This window comes from Grampus griseus (genome assembly GCF_964374135.1).
Source record: "Grampus griseus genome assembly, chromosome: 17".
Taxonomy (NCBI): Eukaryota; Metazoa; Chordata; class Mammalia; order Artiodactyla; family Delphinidae; genus Grampus; species Grampus griseus.
The window spans coordinates 27,065,727-27,085,236 of record NC_139011.1 but is presented as its reverse complement, the minus strand read 5'-3'; positions in this window follow the sequence as shown (position 1 = coordinate 27,085,236).

The following is a 19,510-nucleotide window of genomic DNA, read 5'->3' as shown; positions in this document are numbered from 1 at the left end:
CGGGTTTGGATTAGGGGACGGGTGAGGGTCAGGCTTCGGGGAAGGGTTAGGGTTAGGGTTCGGGCTAGGGTTAGTGTTAGGGGACGGGGACGGTTTAGGGTCGAGGTGAGGGTACGACAACGCTTTAGGGGCAGCGTACGTGTGAGGGCGGAGGTTAGTGTTAGCGTACGGGTTAGGATTAGGGGACGGGTGAGGGTCAGGCTTCGGGGAAGCGTTAGGGTTAGGGTTCGGGCTAGGGTTAGTGTTAGGGGACGGGGACGGTTTAGGGTCCAAGTGAGGGTACGACAACGCTTTAGGGGGAGCGTACGTGTGAGGGCGCGGGTTAGTGTTAGCGTACGGGTTAGGATTAGGGGACGGTTGAGGGTCAGGCTTCGGGGAAGGGTTAGGGTTAGGGTTCGGGCTAGGGTTAGGGTTAAGGGACGGGGAGGGTTTACGATTCAGGTGAGGGTACGGCAACGCTTTAGGTGGAACGTACGTGTGAGGGCGTGGGTTAGTGTCAGCGTACGGGTTAGGATTAGGGGACGGGTGAGGGTCAGGCTCGGGGAAGGGTTAGGGTTAGGGTTCGGGCTAGGGTTAGGGTTAGGGGACGGGGACGGTTTAGGGTCGAGGTGAGGGTACGACAACGCTTTAGGGGGAGCGTACGTGTGAGGGCGCAGGTTAGTGTTAGCGTACGGGTTAGGATTAGGGGATGGGTGAGGGTCAGGCTTCGGGGAAGGGTTAGGGTTAGGGTTCGGGCTAGGGTTAGGGTTAGGGGATGGGGACGGTTTAGGGTCCAGGTGAGGGTACGACAACGCTTTAGGGGGAGCGTACGTGTGAGGGCGCGGGTTAGTGTCAGCGTACGGGTTAGGATTAGGGGACGGGTGAGGGTCAGGCTTCGGGGAAGGGTTAGGGTTAGGCTTCGGGCTAGGGTTAGGGTTAGGGGACGGGGAAGCTTTAGGGTCCAGGTGAGGGTACGACAACGCTTTAGGGGTAGCGTACGTGTGAGGGCGCGGGTTAGTGTCAGCGTACGGGTTAGGATTAGGGGACGGTTGAGGGTCAGGCTTCGGGGAAGGGTTAGGGTTAGGGTTCGGGCTAGGGTTAGGGTTAAGGGACGGGGAGGGTTTAGGGTTCAGGTGAGGGTACGGCAACGCTTTAGGGGGAGCGTACGTGTGAGGGCGTGGGTTAGTGTCAGCGTACGGGTTTGCATTAGGGGACGGGTGACGGTCAGGCTTTGGGGAAGGGTTAGGGTTAGGGTTCGGGCGAGGGTTAGGGTTAGGGGACGGGGACGGTTTAGGGTCGAGGTGAGGGTACGACAACGCTTTAGGGGGAGCGTACGTGTGAGGGCGCAGGTTAGTGTTAGCGTACGGGTTAGGATTAGGGGACGGTTGAGGGTAAGGCTTCGGGGAAGTGTTAGTGTTAGGGTTCGGGCTAGGGTTAGGGTTAGGGAACGGGGACGGTTTAGGGTCCAGGTGAGGGTACGACAACGCTTTAGGGGGAGCGTACGTGTGAGGGCGCGGGTTAGTGTCAGCGTACGGGTTAGGATTAGGGGACGGGTGAGGGTCAGGCTTCGGGGAAGCGTTAGGGTTAGGGTTCGGGCTAGGGTTAGGGTTAGGGGACGGGGACGGTTTAGGGTCCAAGTGAGGGTACGACAACGCTTTAGGGGGAGCGTACGTGTGAGGGCGCGGGTTAGTGTTAGCCTACGGGTTAGGATTAGGGGACGGTTGAGGGTCAGGCTTCGGGGAAGGGTTAGGGCTAGGGTTCGGGCTACGGTTAGGGTTAAGGGACGGGGAGGGTTTAGGATTCAGGTGAGGGTACGGCAACGCTTTAGGCGGAGCGTACGTGTGAGGGCGTGGGTTAGTGTCAGCGTACGGGTTAGGATTAGGGGACGGGTGAGGGTCAGGCTCGGGGAAGGGTTAGGGTTAGGGTTCGGGCTAGGGTTAGGGTTAGGGGACGGGGACGGTTTAGGGTCGAGGTGAGTGTACAACAACGCTTTAGGGGGAGCGTACGTGTGAGGGCGGAGGTTAGTGTTAGCGTACGGGTTAGGATTAGGGGACGGGTGAGGGTCAGGCTTCGGGGAAGGGTTAGGGTTAGGGTTCGGGCTAGGGTTAGGGTTAGGGGATGTAAACGGCTTAGGGTCCAGGTGAGGGTACGACAACGCTTTAGGGAGAGCGTACGTGTGAGGGCGCGGGTTAGTGTCAGCGTACGGGTTAGGATTAGGGCACGGGTGAGGGTCAGGCTTCGGGGAAGGGTTAGGGTTAGGCTTCGGGCTAGGGTTAGGGTTAGGTTACGGGGACGGTTTAGGGTCCAGGTGAGGGTACGACAACGCTTTTGGGGGAGCGTTCGTGTGAGGGCACGGGTTAGTGTCAGCGTACGGGTTAGGATTAGGGGACGGGTGAGGGTCAGGCTTCGGGGAAGGGTTAGGGTTAGGGTTCGGGCTAGGGTTAGGGTTAGGGGACGGGGACGGTTTAGGGTCCAGGTGAGGGTACGACAACGCTTTAGGGGGAGCGTACCTGTGAGGGCGCGGGTTAGTGTCAGCGTACGGGTTAGGATTAGGGGACGGGTGAGGGTCAGGCTTCGGGGAAGGGTTAGGGTTAGGGTTCGGGCTAGGGTTAGGGTTAGGGGACGGGGACGGTTTAGGGTCGAGGTGAGGGTACGACAACGCTTTAGGGGGAGCGTACGTGTGAGGGCGCGGGTTAGTGTCAGCGTACGGGTTAGGATTAGGGGACGGGTGAGGGTCAGGCTTCGGGGAAGGGTTAGAGTTAGGCTTCGGGCTAGGGTTAGGGTTAGGGGATGGGGACGGTTTAGGGTCCAGGTGAGGGTACGACAACGCTTTAGGGGGAGCGTACGTGTGAGGGCGCGGGTTAGTGTCAGCGTACGGGTTAGGATTAGGGGACGGGTGAGGGTCAGGCTTCGGGGAAGGGTTAGGGTTAGGCTTCGGGCTAGGGTTAGGGTTAGGGGACGGGGAAGCTTTAGGGTCCAGGTGAGGGTACGACAACGCTTTAGGGGGAGCGTACGTGTGAGGGCGCGGGTTAGTGTCAGCGTACGGGTTAGGATTAGGGGACGGGTGAGGGTCAGGCTCGGGGAAGGGTTAGGGTTAGGGTTCGGGCTAGGGTTAGGGTTAGGGGACGGGGACGGTTTAGGGTCGAGGTGAGGGTACGACAACGCTTTAGGGGGAGCGTACGTGTGAGGGCGCAGGTTAGTGTTAGCGTACGGGTTAGGATTAGGGGACGGGTGAGGGTCAGGCTTCGGGGAAGGGTTAGGGTTAGGGTTCGGGCTAGGGTTAGGGTTAGGGGATGGGGACGGTTTAGGGTCCAGGTGAGGGTACGACAACGCTTTAGGGGGAGCGTACGTGTGAGGGCGCGGGTTAGTGTCAGCGTACGGGTTAGGATTAGGGGACGGGTGAGGGTCAGGCTTCGGGGAAGGGTTAGGGTTAGGCTTCGGGCTAGGGTTAGGGTTAGGTTACGGGGACGGTTTAGGGTCCAGGTGAGGGTACGACAACGCTTTAGGGGGAGCGTTCGTGTGAGGGCACGGGTTAGTGTCAGCGTACGGGTTAGGATTAGGGGACGGGTGAGGGTCAGGCTTCGGGGAAGGGTTAGGGTTAGGGTTCGGGCTACTGTTAGGGTTAGGGGACGGGGACGGTTTAGGGTCCAGGTGAGGGTACGACAACGCTTTAGGGGGAGCGTACGTCTGAGGGCGTGGGTTAGTGTCAGCGTACGGGTTAGGATTAGGGGACGGTTGAGGGTCAGGCTTCGGGGAAGGGTTAGGGTTAGGGTTCGGGCTAGGGTTAGGGTTAAGGGACGGGGAGGGTTTAGGGTTCAGGTGAGGGTACGGCAACGCTTTAGGGGGAGCGTACATGTGAGGGCGTGGGTTAGTGTTAGCCTACGGGTTAGGATTAGGGGACGGGTGAGAGTCAGGCTTCGGGGAAGGGTTAGGGTTAGGGTTCGGGCTAGGGTTAGGGTTAGGGGACGGGGACGGTTTAGGGTCCAGGTGAGGGTACGACAACGCTTTAGGGGGAGCGTACGTGTGAGGGCGCGGGTTAGTGTTAGCCTACGGGTTAGGATTAGGGGACGGTTGAGGGTCAGGCTTCGGGGAAGGGTTAGGGCTAGGGTTCGGGCTACGGTTAGGGTTAAGGGACGGGGAGGGTTTAGGATTCAGGTGAGGGTACGGCAACGCTTTAGGCGGAGCGTACGTGTGAGGGCGTGGGTTAGTGTCAGCGTACGGGTTAGGATTAGGGGACGGGTGAGGGTCAGGCTCGGGGAAGGGTTAGGGTTAGGGTTCGGGCTAGGGTTAGGGTTAGGGGACGGGGACGGTTTAGGGTCGAGGTGAGTGTACAACAACGCTTTAGGGGGAGCGTACGTGTGAGGGCGGAGGTTAGTGTTAGCGTACGGGTTAGGATTAGGGGACGGGTGAGGGTCAGGCTTCGGGGAAGGGTTAGGGTTAGGGTTCGGGCTAGGGTTAGGGTTAGGGGATGTAAACGGTTTAGGGTCCAGGTGAGGGTACGACAACGCTTTAGGGAGAGCGTACGTGTGAGGGCGCGGGTTAGTGTCAGCGTACGGGTTAGGATTAGGGCACGGGTGAGGGTCAGGCTTCGGGGAAGGGTTAGGGTTAGGCTTCGGGCTAGGGTTAGGGTTAGGTTACGGGGACGGTTTAGGGTCCAGGTGAGGGTACGACAACGCTTTTGGGGGAGCGTTCGTGTGAGGGCACGGGTTAGTGTCAGCGTACGGGTTAGGATTAGGGGACGGGTGAGGGTCAGGCTTCGGGGAAGGGTTAGGGTTAGGGTTCGGGCTAGGGTTAGGGTTAAGGGACGGGGAGGGTTTAGGGTTCAGGTGAGGGTACGGCAACGCTTTAGGGGGAGCGTACATGTGAGGAAGTGGGTTAGTGTTAGCCTACGGGTTAGGATTAGGGGACGGGTGAGAGTCAGGCTTCGGGGAAGGGTTAGGGTTAGGGTTCGAGCTAGGGTTAGGGTTAGTGGACGGGGACGGTTTAGGGTCGAGGTGAGGGTACGACAACGCTTTAGGGGGAGCGTTCCTGTGAGGGCGCGGGTTAGTGTCAGCGTACGGGTTAGGATTATGGGACGGGTGAGGGTCAGGCTTCGGGGAAGGGTTAGGGTTAGGCTTCGGGCTAGGGTTAGGGTTAGGTTACGGGGACGGTTTAGGGTCCAGGTGAGGGTACGACAACGCTTTAGGGGGAGCGTTCGTGTGAGGGCACGGGTTAGTGTCAGCGTACGGGTTAGGATTAGGGGACGGGTGAGGGTCAGGCTTCGGGGAAGGGTTAGGGTTTGGGTTCGGGCTAGGGTTAGGGTTAGGGGACGGGGACGGTTTAGGGTCCAGGTGAGGGTACGACAACGCTTTAGGGGGAGCGTACATGTGAGGGCGCGGGTTAGTGTTAGCGTACGGGTTAGGATTAGGGGACGGGTGAGGGTCAGGCTTCGGGGAAGGGTTAGGGTTAGGGTTCGGGCTACTGTTAGGGTTAGGGGACGGGGACGGTTTAGGGTCCAGGTGAGGGTACGACAACGCTTTAGGGGGAGCGTACGTCTGAGGGCGTGGGTTAGTGTCAGCGTACGGGTTAGGATTAGGGGACGGTTGAGGGTCAGGCTTCGGGGAAGGGTTAGGGTTAGGGTTCGGGCTAGGGTTAGGGTTAAGGGACGGGGAGGGTTTAGGGTTCAGGTGAGGGTACGGCAACGCTTTAGGGGGAGCGTACATGTGAGGGCGTGGGTTAGTGTTAGCCTACGGGTTAGGATTAGGGGACGGGTGAGAGTCAGGCTTCGGGGAAGGGTTAGGGTTAGGGTTCGAGCTAGGGTTAGGGTTAGTGGACGGGGACGGTTTAGGGTCGAGGTGAGGGTACGACAACGCTTTAGGGGGAGCGTTCCTGTGAGGGCGCGGGTTAGTGTCAGCGTACGGGTTAGGATTATGGGACGGGTGAGGGTCAGGCTTCGGGGAAGGGTTAGGGTTAGGGTTCGCGGTAGGGTTAGGGTTAGAGGACGGGGAAGGTTTAGGGTCCAGGTGAGGGTACGACAACGCTTTAGGGGTAGCGTACGTGTGAGGGCGCGGGTTAGTGTCAGCGTACGGGTTAGGATTAGGGGACGGTTGAGGGTCAGGCTTCGGGGAAGGGTTAGGGTTAGGGTTCGGGCTAGGGTTAGGGTTAAGGGACGGGGAGGGTTTAGGGTTCAGGTGAGGGTACGGCAACGCTTTAGGGGGAGCGTACGTGTGAGGGCGTGGGTTAGTGTCAGCGTACGGGTTAGGATTAGGGGACGGGTGAGGGTCAGGCTCGGGGAAGGGTTAGGGTTAGGGTTCGGGCTAGGGTTAGGGTTGGGAGACGGGGACGGTTTAGTGTCGAGGTGAGGGTACGACAATGCTTTAGGGGGAGCGTACGTGTGAGGGCGCAGGTTAGTGTTAGCGTACGGGTTAGGATTAGGGGACGGGTGAGGGTCAGGCTTCGGGGAAGGGTTAGGGTTAGGGTTCGGGCTAGGGTTAGGGTTAGGGGACGGGGACGGTTTAGGATCCAGGTGAGGGTACGACAACGCTTTAGGGGGAGCGTACGTGTGAGGGCGCGGGTTAGTGTCAGCGTACGGGTTAGGATTAGGGGATGGGTGAGGGTCAGGCTTTGGGGAAGGGTTAGGGTTAGGGTTCGGGCTAGGGTTAGGGTTAGGGGATGGGGACGGTTTAGGGTCCAGATGTGGGTACGACAACGCTTTAGGGGGAGCGTACGTGTGAGGGCGCGGGTTAGTGTCAGCGTACGGGTTAGGATTAGGGGACGGGTGAGGGTCATGCTTCGGGGAAGGGTTAGGGTTAGGCTTCAGGCTAGGGTTAGGGTTAGGTTACGGGGACGGTTTAGGGTCCAGGTGAGGGTACGACAACGCTTTAGGGGGAGCGTTCGTGTGAGGGCACGGGTTAGTGTCAGCGTACGGGTTAGGATTAGGGGACGGGTGAGGGTCAGGCTTCGGGGAAGGGTTAGTGTTAGGGTTAGGGCTAGGGTTAGGGTTAGGGGACGGGGATGGTTTAGGGTCCAGGTGAGGCTACGACAACGCTTTAGGGGGAGCGTACATGTGAGGGCGCGGGTTAGTGTCAGCGTACGGGTTAGGATTAGGGGACGGGTGAGGGTCAGCCTTCGGGGAAGGGTTAGGGTTAGGGTTCGGGCTAGGGTTAGGGTTAGGGGACGGGGACGGTTTAGGGTCCAAGTGAGGGTACGACAACGCTTTAGGTGGAGCGTACGTGTGAGGGCGCGGGTTAGTGTTAGCGTACGGGTTAGGATTAGGGGACGGTTGAGGGTCAGGCTTCGGGGAAGGGTTAGGGTTAGGGTTCGGGCTAGGGTTAGGGTTAAGGGACGGGGAGGGTTTAGGGTTCAGGTGAGGGTATGGCAACGCTTTAGGGGGAGCGTACGTGTGAGGGCGTGGGTTAGTGTTAGCGTACGGGTTAGGATTAGGGGACGGGTGAGGGTCAGGCTCGGGGAAGGGTTAGGGTTAGGGTTCGGGCTAGGGTTAGGGTTAGGGGACGGGGACGGTTTAGGGTCGAGGTGAGGGTACGACAACGCTTTAGGGGGAGCGTACGTGTGAGGGCGCAGGTTAGTGTTAGCGTACGGGTTAGGATTAGGGGACGGGTGAGGGTCAGGCTTCGGGGAAGGGTTAGGGTTAGGCTTCGGGCTAGGGTTAGGGTTAGGTTACGGGGACGGTTTAGGGTCCAGGTGAGGGTACGACAGCGCTTTAGGGGGAGCGTTCGTGTGAGGGCACGGGTTAGTGTCAGCGTACGGGTTAGGATTAGGGGACGGGTGAGGGTCAGGCTTCGGGGAAGGGTTAGGTTTTGGGTTCGGGCTAGGGTTAGGGTTAGGGGACGGGGACGGTTTAGGGTCCAGGTGAGGGTACGACAACGCTTTAGGGGGAGCGTACATGTGAGGGCGCGGGTTAGTGTTAGCGTACGGGTTATGATTAGGGGACGGGTGAGGGTCAGGCTTCGGGGAAGGGTTAGGGTTAGGGTTCGGGCTAGGGTTAGGGTTAGGGGACGGGGACGGTTTAGGGTCCAGGTGAGGGTACGACAACGCTTTAGGGGGAGCGTACGTGTGAGGGCGCGGGTTAGTGTCAGCGTACGGGTTAGGATTAGGGGACGGTTGAGGGTCAGGCTTCGGGGAAGGGTTAGGGTTAGGGTTCGGGCTAGGGTTAGGGTTAAGGGACGGGGAGGGTTTAAGGTTCAGGTGAGGGTACGGCAACGCTTTAGGGGGAGCGTACATGTGAGGGCGTGGGTTAGTGTTAGCCTACGGGTTAGGATTAGGGGACGGGTGAGAGTCAGGCTTCGGGGAAGGGTTAGGGTTAGGGTTCGGGCTAGGGTTAGGGTTAGTGGACGGGGACGGTTTAGGGTCGAGGTGAGGGTACGACAACGCTTTAGGGGGAGCGTTCCTGTGAGGGCGCGGGTTAGTGTCAGCGTACGGGTTAGGATTATGGGACGGGTGAGGGTCAGGCTTCGGGGAAGGGTTAGGGTTAGGGTTCGCGGTAGGGTTAGGGTTAGGGGACGGGGAAGGTTTAGTGTCCAGGTGAGGGTACGACAACGCTTTAGGGGTAGCGTACGTGTGAGGGCGCGGGTTAGTGTCAGCGTACGGGTTAGGATTAGGGGACGGGTGAGGGTCAGGCTTCGGGGAAGGGTTAGGGTTAGGGTTCGGGCTAGGGTTAGGGTTAAGGGACGGGGAGGGTTTAGGGTTCAGGTGAGGGTACGGCAACGATTTAGGGGGAGCGTACGTGTGAGGGCGTGGGTTAGTGTTAGCGTACGGGTTAGGATTAGGGGACGGGTGAGGGTCAGGCTCGGGGAAGGGTTAGGGTTAGGGTTCGGGCTAGGGTTAGGGTTAGGGGACGGGGACGGTTTAGGGTCGAGGTGAGGGTACGACAACCCTTTAGGGGGAGCGTACGTGTGAGGGCGCAGGTTAGTGTTAGCGTACGGGTTAGGATTAGGGGACGGGTGAGGGTCAGGCTTCGGGGAAGGGTTAGGGTTAGGGTTAGGGCTAGGGTTAGGGTTAGGGGATGGGGACGGTTTAGGGTCCAGGTGAGTGTACGACAACGCTTTAGGGGGAGCGTACGTGTGAGGGCGCGGGTTAGTGTCAGCGTACGGTTTAGGATTAGGGGACGGGTGAGGGTCAGGCTTCGAAGAAGGGTTAGGGTTAGGGTTCGGGCTAGGGTTAGGGTTAGGGGACGGGGACGGTTTAGGGTCCAGGTGAGGGTACGACAACGCTTTAGGGGGAGCGTACATGTGAGGGCGCGGGTTAGTGTCAGCGTACGGGTTAGAATTAGGGGACGGGTGAGGGTCAGGCTTCGGGGAAGGGTTAGGGTTAGGGTTCGGGCTAGGGTTAGGGTTAGGGGACGGGGACGGTTTAGGGTCCAGGTGAGGGTACGACAACAATTTAGGGGGAGCGTACGTGTGAGGGCGCGGGTTAGTGTCAGCGTACGGGTTAGGATTAGGGGACGGTTGAGGGTGAGGCTTCGGGGAAGGGTTAGGGTTAGGGTTCGGGCTAGGGTTAGGGTTAAGGGACGGGGAGGGTTTAGGGTTCAGGTGAGGGTACGGCAACGCTTTAGGGGGAGCGTACATGTGAGGGCGTGGGTTAGTGTTAGCGTACGGGTTAGGATTAGGGGACGGGTGAGAGTCAGGCTTCGGGGAAGGGTTAGGGTTAGGGTTCGGGCTAGGGTTAGGGTTAGGGGACGGGGACGGTTTAGGGTCGAGGTGAGGGTACGACAACGCTTTAGGGGGAGCGTTCCTGTGAGGGCGCGGGTTAGTGTCAGCGTACGGGTTAGGATTATGGGACGGGTGAGGGTCAAGCTTCGGGGAAGCGTTAGGGTTAGGGTTCGCGGTAGGGTTAGGGTTAAGGGACGGGGAAGGTTTAGGGTCCAGGTGAGGGTACGACAACGCTTTAGGGGTAGCGTACGTGTGAGGGCGCGGGTTAGTGTCAGCGTACGGGTTAGGATTAGGGGACGGTTGAGGGTCAGGCTTCGGGGAAGGGTTAGGGTTAGGGTTCGGGCTAAGGTTAGGGTTAAGGGACGGGGCGGGTTTAGGGTTCAGGTGAGGGTACGGCAACGCTTTAGGGGGAGCGTACGTGTGAGGGCGTGGGTTAGTGTCAGCGTACGGGTTAGGATTAGGGGACGGGTGAGGGTCAGGCTTCGGGGAAGGGTTAAGGTTAGGGTTCGGGCTAGGGTTAGGGTTAGGGGACGGGGACGGTTTAGGGTCGAGGTGAGGGTACGACAACGCTTTAGGGGGAGCGTACGTGTGAGGGCGCAGGTTAGTGTTAGCGTACGGGTTAGGATTAGGGGACGGGTGATGGTCAGGCTTCGGGGAAGGGTTAGCGTTAGGGTTCGGGCTAGGGTTAGGGTTAGGGGACGGGGACGGTTTAGGGTCCAGGTGAGGGTACGACAACGCTTTAGGGGGAGCGTACGTGTGAGGGCGCGGGTTAGTGTCAGCGTACGGGTTAGGATTAGGGGACGGGTGAGGGTCAGGCTTCGGGGAAGCGTTAGGGTTAGGGTTCGGGCTACTGTTAGGGTTAGGGGACGGGGACGGTTTAGGGTCCAGGTGAGGGTACGACAACGCTTTAGGGGGAGCGTACGTGTGAGGGCGCGGGTTAGTGTCAGCGTACGGGTTAGGATTAGGGGACGGTTGAGGGTCAGGCTTCGGGGAAGGGTTAGGGTTAGGGTTCGGGCTAGGGTTAGGGTTAAGGGACGGGGAGGGTTTAGGGTTCAGGTGAGGGTACGGCAACGCTTTAGGGGGAGCGTACATGTGAGGGCGTGGGTTAGTGTTAGCCTACGGGTTAGGATTAGGGGACGGGTGAGAGTCAGGCTTCGGGGAAGGGTTAGGGTTAGGGTTCGAGCTAGGGTTAGGGTTAGTGGACGGGGACGGTTTAGGGTCGAGGTGAGGGTACGACAACGCTTTAGGGGGAGCGTTCCTGTGAGGGCGCGGGTTAGTGTCAGCGTACGGGTTAGGATTATGGGACGGGTGAGGGTCAGGCTTCGGGGAAGGGTTAGGGTTAGGGTTCGCGGTAGGGTTAGGGTTAGAGGACGGGGAAGGTTTAGGGTCCAGGTGAGGGTACGACAACGCTTTAGGGGTAGCGTACGTGTGAGGGCGCGGGTTAGTGTCAGCGTACGGGTTAGGATTAGGGGACGGTTGAGGGTCAGGCTTCGGGGAAGGGTTAGGGTTAGGGTTCGGGCTAGGGTTAGGGTTAAGGGACGGGGAGGGTTTAGGGTTCAGGTGAGGGTACGGCAACGCTTTAGGGGGAGCGTACGTGTGAGGGCGTGGGTTAGTGTCAGCGTACGGGTTAGGATTAGGGGACGGGTGAGGGTCAGGCTCGGGGAAGGGTTAGGGTTAGGGTTCGGGCTAGGGTTAGGGTTAGGGGACGGGGACGGTTTAGTGTCGAGGTGAGGGTACGACAATGCTTTAGGGGGAGCGTACGTGTGATGGCGCAGGTTAGTGTTAGCGTACGGGTTAGGATTAGGGGACGGGTGAGGGTCAGGCTTCGGGGAAGGGTTAGGGTTAGGGTTCGGGCTAGGGTTAGGGTTGGGGGACGGGGACGGTTTAGGGTCCAGGTGAGGGTACGACAACGCTTTAGGGGGAGCGTACGTGTGAGGGCGCGGGTTAGTGTCAGCGTACGGGTTAGGATTAGGGGATGGGTGAGGGTCAGGCTTTGGGGAAGGGTTAGGGTTAGGGTTCGGGCTAGGGTTAGGGTTAAGGGACGGGGAGGGTTTAGGGTTCAGGTGAGGGTACGGCAACGCTTTAGGGGGAGCGTACGTGTGAGGGCGTGGGTTAGTGTTAGCGTACGGTTAGGATTAGGGGACGGGTGAGGGTCAGGCTCGGGGAAGGGTTAGGGTTAGGGTTCGGGCTAGGGTTAGGGTTAGGGGACGGGGACGGTTTAGGGTCGAGGTGAGGGTACGACAACGCTTTAGGGGGAGCGTACGTGTGAGGGCGCAGGTTAGTGTTAGCGTACGTGTTAGGATTAGGGGACGGGTGAGGGTCAGGCTTCGGGGAAGGGTTAGGGTTAGGGTTCGGGCTAGGGTTAGGGTTAGGGGATGGGGACGGTTTAGGGTCCAGATGTGGGTACGACAACGCTTTAGGGGGAGCGTACGTGTGAGGGCGCGGGTTAGTGTCAGCGTACGGGTTAGGATTAGGGGACGGGTGAGGGTCAGGCTTCGGGGAAGGGTTAGGGTTAGGCTTCAGGCTAGGGTTAGGGTTAGGTTACGGGGACGGTTTAGGGTCCAGGTGAGGGTACGACAACGCTTTAGGGGGAGCGTTCGTGTGAGGGCACGGGTTAGTGTCAGCGTACGGGTTAGGATTAGGGGACGGGTGAGGGTCAGGCTTCGGGGAAGGGTTAGGGTTAGGCTTCGGGCTAGGGTTAGGGTTAGGGGATGGGGACGGTTTAGGGTCCAGGTGAGGGTACGAGAACGCTTTAGGGGGAGCGTACATGTGAGGGCGTGGGTTAGTGTTAGCGTACGGGTTAGGATTAGGGGACGGGTGAGGGTCAGGCTTCGGGGAAGGGTTAGGGTTAGGGTTCGGGCTAGGGTTAGGGTTAGGGGACGGGGACGGTTTAGGGTCCAGGTGAGGGTACGACAACGCTTTAGGGGGAGCGTACGTGTGAGGGCGCGGGTTAGTGTCAGCGTACGGGTTAGGATTAGGGGACGGTTGAGGGTCAGGCTTCGGGGAAGGGTTAGGGTTAGGGTTCGGGCTAGGGTTAGGGTTAAGGGACGGGGAGGGTTTAGGGTTCAGGTGAGGGTACGACAACGATTTAGGGGGAGCGTTCCTGTGAGGGCGCGGGTTAGTGTCAGCGAACGGGTTAGGATTATGGGACGGGTGAGGGTCAGGCTTCGGGGAAGGGTTAGGGTTAGGGTTCGCGGTAGGGTTAGGGTTAGGGGACGGGGAAGGTTTAGGGTCCAGGTGAGGGTACGACAACGCTTTAGGGGTAGCGTACGTGTGAGGGCGCGGGTTAGTGTCAGCGTACGGGTTAGGATTAGGGGACGGTTGAAGGTCAGGCTTCGGGGAAGGGTTAGGGTTAGGGTTCGGGCTAGGGTTAGGGTTAAGGGACGGGGAGGGTTTAGGGTTCAGGTGAGTGTACGACAACGCTTTAGGGGGAGCGTACGTGTGAGGGCGCGGGTTAGTGTCAGCGTACGGGTTAGGATTAGGGGACGGGTGAGGGTCAGTCTTCGGGGAAGCGTTAGGGTTAGGGTTCGGGCTAGGGTTAGGGTTAGGGGACGGGGACGGTTTAGGGTCCAGGTGAGGGTACGACAACGCTTTAGGGGGAGCGTACGTGTGAGGGCGCAGGTTAGTGTCAGCGTACGGGTTAGGATTAGGGGACGGGTGAGGGTCAGGCTTCGGGGAAGGGTTAGTGTTAGGGTTAGGGCTAGGGTTAGGGTTAGGGGACGGGGATGGTTTAGGGTCCAGGTGAGGCTACGACAACGCTTTAGGGGGAGCGTACATGTGAGGGCGCGGGTTAGTGTCAGCGTACGGGTTAGGATTAGGGGACGGGTGAGGGTCAGCCTTCGGGGAAGGGTTAGGGTTAGGGTTCGGGCTAGGGTTAGGGTTAGGGGACGGGGACGGTTTAGGGTCCAAGTGAGGGTACGACAACGCTTTAGGTGGAGCGTACGTGTGAGGGCGCGGGTTAGTGTTAGCGTACGGGTTAGGATTAGGGGACGGTTGAGGGTCAGGCTTCGGGGAAGGGTTAGGGTTAGGGTTCGGGCTAGGGTTAGGGTTAAGGGACGGGGAGGGTTTAGGGTTCAGGTGAGGGTACGGCAACGCTTTAGGGGGAGCGTACGTGTGAGGGCGTGGGTTAGTGTCAGCGTACGGGTTAGGATTAGGGGACGGGTGAGGGTCAGGCTTCGGGGAAGGGTTAAGGTTAGGGTTCGGGCTAGGGTTAGGGTTAGGGGACGGGGACGGTTTAGGGTCGAGGTGAGGGTACGACAACGCTTTAGGGGGAGCGTACGTGTGAGGGCGCAGGTTAGTGTTAGCGTACGGGTTAGGATTAGGGGACGGGTGATGGTCAGGCTTCGGGGAAGGGTTAGCGTTAGGGTTCGGGCTAGGGTTAGGGTTAGGGGACGGGGACGGTTTAGGGTCCAGGTGAGGGTACGACAACGCTTTAGGGGGAGCGTACGTGTGAGGGCGCGGGTTAGTGTCAGCGTACGGGTTAGGATTAGGGGACGGGTGAGGGTCAGGCTTCGGGGAAGCGTTAGGGTTAGGGTTCGGGCTACTGTTAGGGTTAGGGGACGGGGACGGTTTAGGGTCCAGGTGAGGGTACGACAACGCTTTAGGGGGAGCGTACGTGTGAGGGCGCGGGTTAGTGTCAGCGTACGGGTTAGGATTAGGGGACGGTTGAGGGTCAGGCTTCGGGGAAGGGTTAGGGTTAGGGTTCGGGCTAGGGTTAGGGTTAAGGGACGGGGAGGGTTTAGGGTTCAGGTGAGGGTACGGCAACGCTTTAGGGGGAGCGTACATGTGAGGGCGTGGGTTAGTGTTAGCCTACGGGTTAGGATTAGGGGACGGGTGAGAGTCAGGCTTCGGGGAAGGGTTAGGGTTAGGGTTCGAGCTAGGGTTAGGGTTAGTGGACGGGGACGGTTTAGGGTCGAGGTGAGGGTACGACAACGCTTTAGGGGGAGCGTTCCTGTGAGGGCGCGGGTTAGTGTCAGCGTACGGGTTAGGATTATGGGACGGGTGAGGGTCAGGCTTCGGGGAAGGGTTAGGGTTAGGGTTCGCGGTAGGGTTAGGGTTAGAGGACGGGGAAGGTTTAGGGTCCAGGTGAGGGTACGACAACGCTTTAGGGGTAGCGTACGTGTGAGGGCGCGGGTTAGTGTCAGCGTACGGGTTAGGATTAGGGGACGGTTGAGGGTCAGGCTTCGGGGAAGGGTTAGGGTTAGGGTTCGGGCTAGGGTTAGGGTTAAGGGACGGGGAGGGTTTAGGGTTCAGGTGAGGGTACGGCAACGCTTTAGGGGGAGCGTACGTGTGAGGGCGTGGGTTAGTGTCAGCGTACGGGTTAGGATTAGGGGACGGGTGAGGGTCAGGCTCGGGGAAGGGTTAGGGTTAGGGTTCGGGCTAGGGTTAGGGTTAGGGGACGGGGACGGTTTAGTGTCGAGGTGAGGGTACGACAATGCTTTAGGGGGAGCGTACGTGTGATGGCGCAGGTTAGTGTTAGCGTACGGGTTAGGATTAGGGGACGGGTGAGGGTCAGGCTTCGGGGAAGGGTTAGGGTTAGGGTTCGGGCTAGGGTTAGGGTTGGGGGACGGGGACGGTTTAGGGTCCAGGTGAGGGTACGACAACGCTTTAGGGGGAGCGTACGTGTGAGGGCGCGGGTTAGTGTCAGCGTACGGGTTAGGATTAGGGGATGGGTGAGGGTCAGGCTTTGGGGAAGGGTTAGGGTTAGGGTTCGGGCTAGGGTTAGGGTTAAGGGACGGGGAGGGTTTAGGGTTCAGGTGAGGGTACGGCAACGCTTTAGGGGGAGCGTACGTGTGAGGGCGTGGGTTAGTGTTAGCGTACGGTTAGGATTAGGGGACGGGTGAGGGTCAGGCTCGGGGAAGGGTTAGGGTTAGGGTTCGGGCTAGGGTTAGGGTTAGGGGACGGGGACGGTTTAGGGTCGAGGTGAGGGTACGACAACGCTTTAGGGGGAGCGTACGTGTGAGGGCGCAGGTTAGTGTTAGCGTACGTGTTAGGATTAGGGGACGGGTGAGGGTCAGGCTTCGGGGAAGGGTTAGGGTTAGGGTTCGGGCTAGGGTTAGGGTTAGGGGATGGGGACGGTTTAGGGTCCAGATGTGGGTACGACAACGCTTTAGGGGGAGCGTACGTGTGAGGGCGCGGGTTAGTGTCAGCGTACGGGTTAGGATTAGGGGACGGGTGAGGGTCAGGCTTCGGGGAAGGGTTAGGGTTAGGCTTCAGGCTAGGGTTAGGGTTAGGTTACGGGGACGGTTTAGGGTCCAGGTGAGGGTACGACAACGCTTTAGGGGGAGCGTTCGTGTGAGGGCACGGGTTAGTGTCAGCGTACGGGTTAGGATTAGGGGACGGGTGAGGGTCAGGCTTCGGGGAAGGGTTAGGGTTAGGCTTCGGGCTAGGGTTAGGGTTAGGGGATGGGGACGGTTTAGGGTCCAGGTGAGGGTACGAGAACGCTTTAGGGGGAGCGTACATGTGAGGGCGTGGGTTAGTGTTAGCGTACGGGTTAGGATTAGGGGACGGGTGAGGGTCAGGCTTCGGGGAAGGGTTAGGGTTAGGGTTCGGGCTAGGGTTAGGGTTAGGGGACGGGGACGGTTTAGGGTCCAGGTGAGGGTACGACAACGCTTTAGGGGGAGCGTACGTGTGAGGGCGCGGGTTAGTGTCAGCGTACGGGTTAGGATTAGGGGACGGTTGAGGGTCAGGCTTCGGGGAAGGGTTAGGGTTAGGGTTCGGGCTAGGGTTAGGGTTAAGGGACGGGGAGGGTTTAGGGTTCAGGTGAGGGTACGACAACGATTTAGGGGGAGCGTTCCTGTGAGGGCGCGGGTTAGTGTCAGCGAACGGGTTAGGATTATGGGACGGGTGAGGGTCAGGCTTCGGGGAAGGGTTAGGGTTAGGGTTCGCGGTAGGGTTAGGGTTAGGGGACGGGGAAGGTTTAGGGTCCAGGTGAGGGTACGACAACGCTTTAGGGGTAGCGTACGTGTGAGGGCGCGGGTTAGTGTCAGCGTACGGGTTAGGATTAGGGGACGGTTGAAGGTCAGGCTTCGGGGAAGGGTTAGGGTTAGGGTTCGGGCTAGGGTTAGGGTTAAGGGACGGGGAGGGTTTAGGGTTCAGGTGAGTGTACGACAACGCTTTAGGGGGAGCGTACGTGTGAGGGCGCGGGTTAGTGTCAGCGTACGGGTTAGGATTAGGGGACGGGTGAGGGTCAGTCTTCGGGGAAGCGTTAGGGTTAGGGTTCGGGCTAGGGTTAGGGTTAGGGGACGGGGACGGTTTAGGGTCCAGGTGAGGGTACGACAACGCTTTAGGGGGAGCGTACGTGTGAGGGCGCAGGTTAGTGTCAGCGTACGGGTTAGGATTAGGGGACGGGTGAGGGTCAGGCTTCGGGGAAGGGTTAGTGTTAGGGTTAGGGCTAGGGTTAGGGTTAGGGGACGGGGATGGTTTAGGGTCCAGGTGAGGCTACGACAACGCTTTAGGGGGAGCGTACATGTGAGGGCGCGGGTTAGTGTCAGCGTACGGGTTAGGATTAGGGGACGGGTGAGGGTCAGCCTTCGGGGAAGGGTTAGGGTTAGGGTTCGGGCTAGGGTTAGGGTTAGGGGACGGGGACGGTTTAGGGTCCAAGTGAGGGTACGACAACGCTTTAGGTGGAGCGTACGTGTGAGGGCGCGGGTTAGTGTTAGCGTACGGGTTAGGATTAGGGGACGGTTGAGGGTCAGGCTTCGGGGAAGGGTTAGGGTTAGGGTTCGGGCTAGGGTTAGGGTTAAGGGACGGGGAGGGTTTAGGGTTCAGGTGAGGGTACGGCAACGCTTTAGGGGGAGCGTACGTGTGAGGGCGTGGGTTAGTGTCAGCGTACGGGTTAGGATTAGGGGACGGGTGAGGGTCAGGCTTCGGGGAAGGGTTAAGGTTAGGGTTCGGGCTAGGGTTAGGGTTAGGGGACGGGGACGGTTTAGGGTCGAGGTGAGGGTACGACAACGCTTTAGGGGGAGCGTACGTGTGAGGGCGCAGGTTAGTGTTAGCGTACGGGTTAGGATTAGGGGACGGGTGATGGTCAGGCTTCGGGGAAGGGTTAGCGTTAGGGTTCGGGCTAGGGTTAGGGTTAGGGGACGGGGACGGTTTAGGGTCCAGGTGAGGGTACGACAACGCTTTAGGGGGAGCGTACGTGTGAGGGCGCGGGTTAGTGTCAGCGTACGGGTTAGGATTAGGGGACGGGTGAGGGTCAGGCTTCGGGGAAGCGTTAGGGTTAGGGTTCGGGCTAGGGTTAGGGTTAGGGGACGGGGACGGTTTAGGGTCCAGGTGAGGGTACGACAACGCTTTAGGGGGAGCGTATGTGTGAGGGCGCGGGTTAGTGTTAGCGTACGGGTTAGGATTAGGGGACGGGTGAGGGTCAGGCTTTGGGGAAGGGTTAGGGTTAGGGTTCGGGCTAGGGTTAGGGTTAAGGGACGGGGAGGGTTTAGGGTTCAGGTGAGGGTACGGCAACGCTTTAGGGGGAGCGTACGTGTGAGGGCGTGGGTTAGTGTTAGCGTACGGGTTAGGATTAGGGGACGGGTGAGGGTCAGGCTCGGGGAAGGGTTAGGGTTAGGGTTCGGGCTAGGGTTAGGGTTAGGGGACGGGGACGGTTTAGGGTCGAGGTGAGGGTACGACAACGCTTTAGGGGGAGCGTACGTGTGAGGGCGCAGGTTAGTGTTAGCGTACGGGTTAGGATTAGGGGACGGGTGAGGGTCAGGCTTCGGGGAAGGGTTAGGGTTAGGGTTCGGGCTAGGGTTAGGGTTAGGGGATGGGGACGGTTTAGGGTCCAGGTGAGGGTACGACAACGCTTTAGGGGGAGTGTACGTGTGAGGGCGCGGGTTAGTGTCAGCGTACGGGTTAGGATTAGGGGACGGGTGAGGGTCAGGCTTCGGGGAAGGGTTAGGGTTAGGCTTCGGGCTAGGGTTAGGGTTAGGTTACGGGGACGGTTTAGGGTCCAGGTGAGGGTACGACAACGCTATAGGGGGAGCGTTCGTGTGAGGGCACGGGTTAGTGTCAGCGTACGGGTTAGGATTAGGGGACGGGTGAGGGTCAGGCTTCGGGGAAGGGTTAGGGTTAGGGTTCGGGCTACTGTTAGGGTTAGGGGACGGGGACGGTTTAGGGTCCAGGTGAGGGTACGACAACGCTTTAGGGGGAGCGTACGTGTGAGGGCGCGGGTTAGTGTCAGCGTACGGGTTAGGATTAGGGGACGGTTGAGGGTCAGGCTTCGGGGAAGGGTTAGGGTTAGGGTTCGGGCTAGGGTTAGGGTTAAGGGACGGGGAGGGTTTAGGGTTCAGGTGAGGGTACGGCAACGCTTTAGGGGGAGCGTACATGTGAGGGCGTGGGTTAGTGTTAGCCTACGGGTTAGGATTAGGGGACGGGTGAGAGTCAGGCTTCGGGGAAGGGTTAGGGTTAGGGTTCGAGCTAGGGTTAGGGTTAGTGGACGGGGACGGTTTAGGGTCGAGGTGAGGGTACGACAACGCTTTAGGGGGAGCGTTCCTGTGAGGGCGCGGGTTAGTGTCAGCGTACGGGTTAGGATTATGGGACGGGTGAGGGTCAGGCTTCGGGGAAGGGTTAGGGTTAGGGTTCGCGGTAGGGTTAGGGTTAGAGGACGGGGAAGGTTTAGGGTCCAGGTGAGGGTACGACAACGCTTTAGGGGTAGCGTACGTGTGAGGGCGCGGGTTAGTGTCAGCGTACGGGTTAGGATTAGGGGACGGTTGAGGGTCAGGCTTCGGGGAAGGGTTAGGGTTAGGGTTCGGGCTAGGGTTAGGGTTAAGGGACGGGGAGGGTTTAGGGTTCAGGTGAGGGTACGGCAACGCTTTAGGGGGAGCGTACGTGTGAGGGCGTGGGTTAGTGTCAGCGTACGGGTTAGGATTAGGGGACGGGTGAGGGTCAGGCTC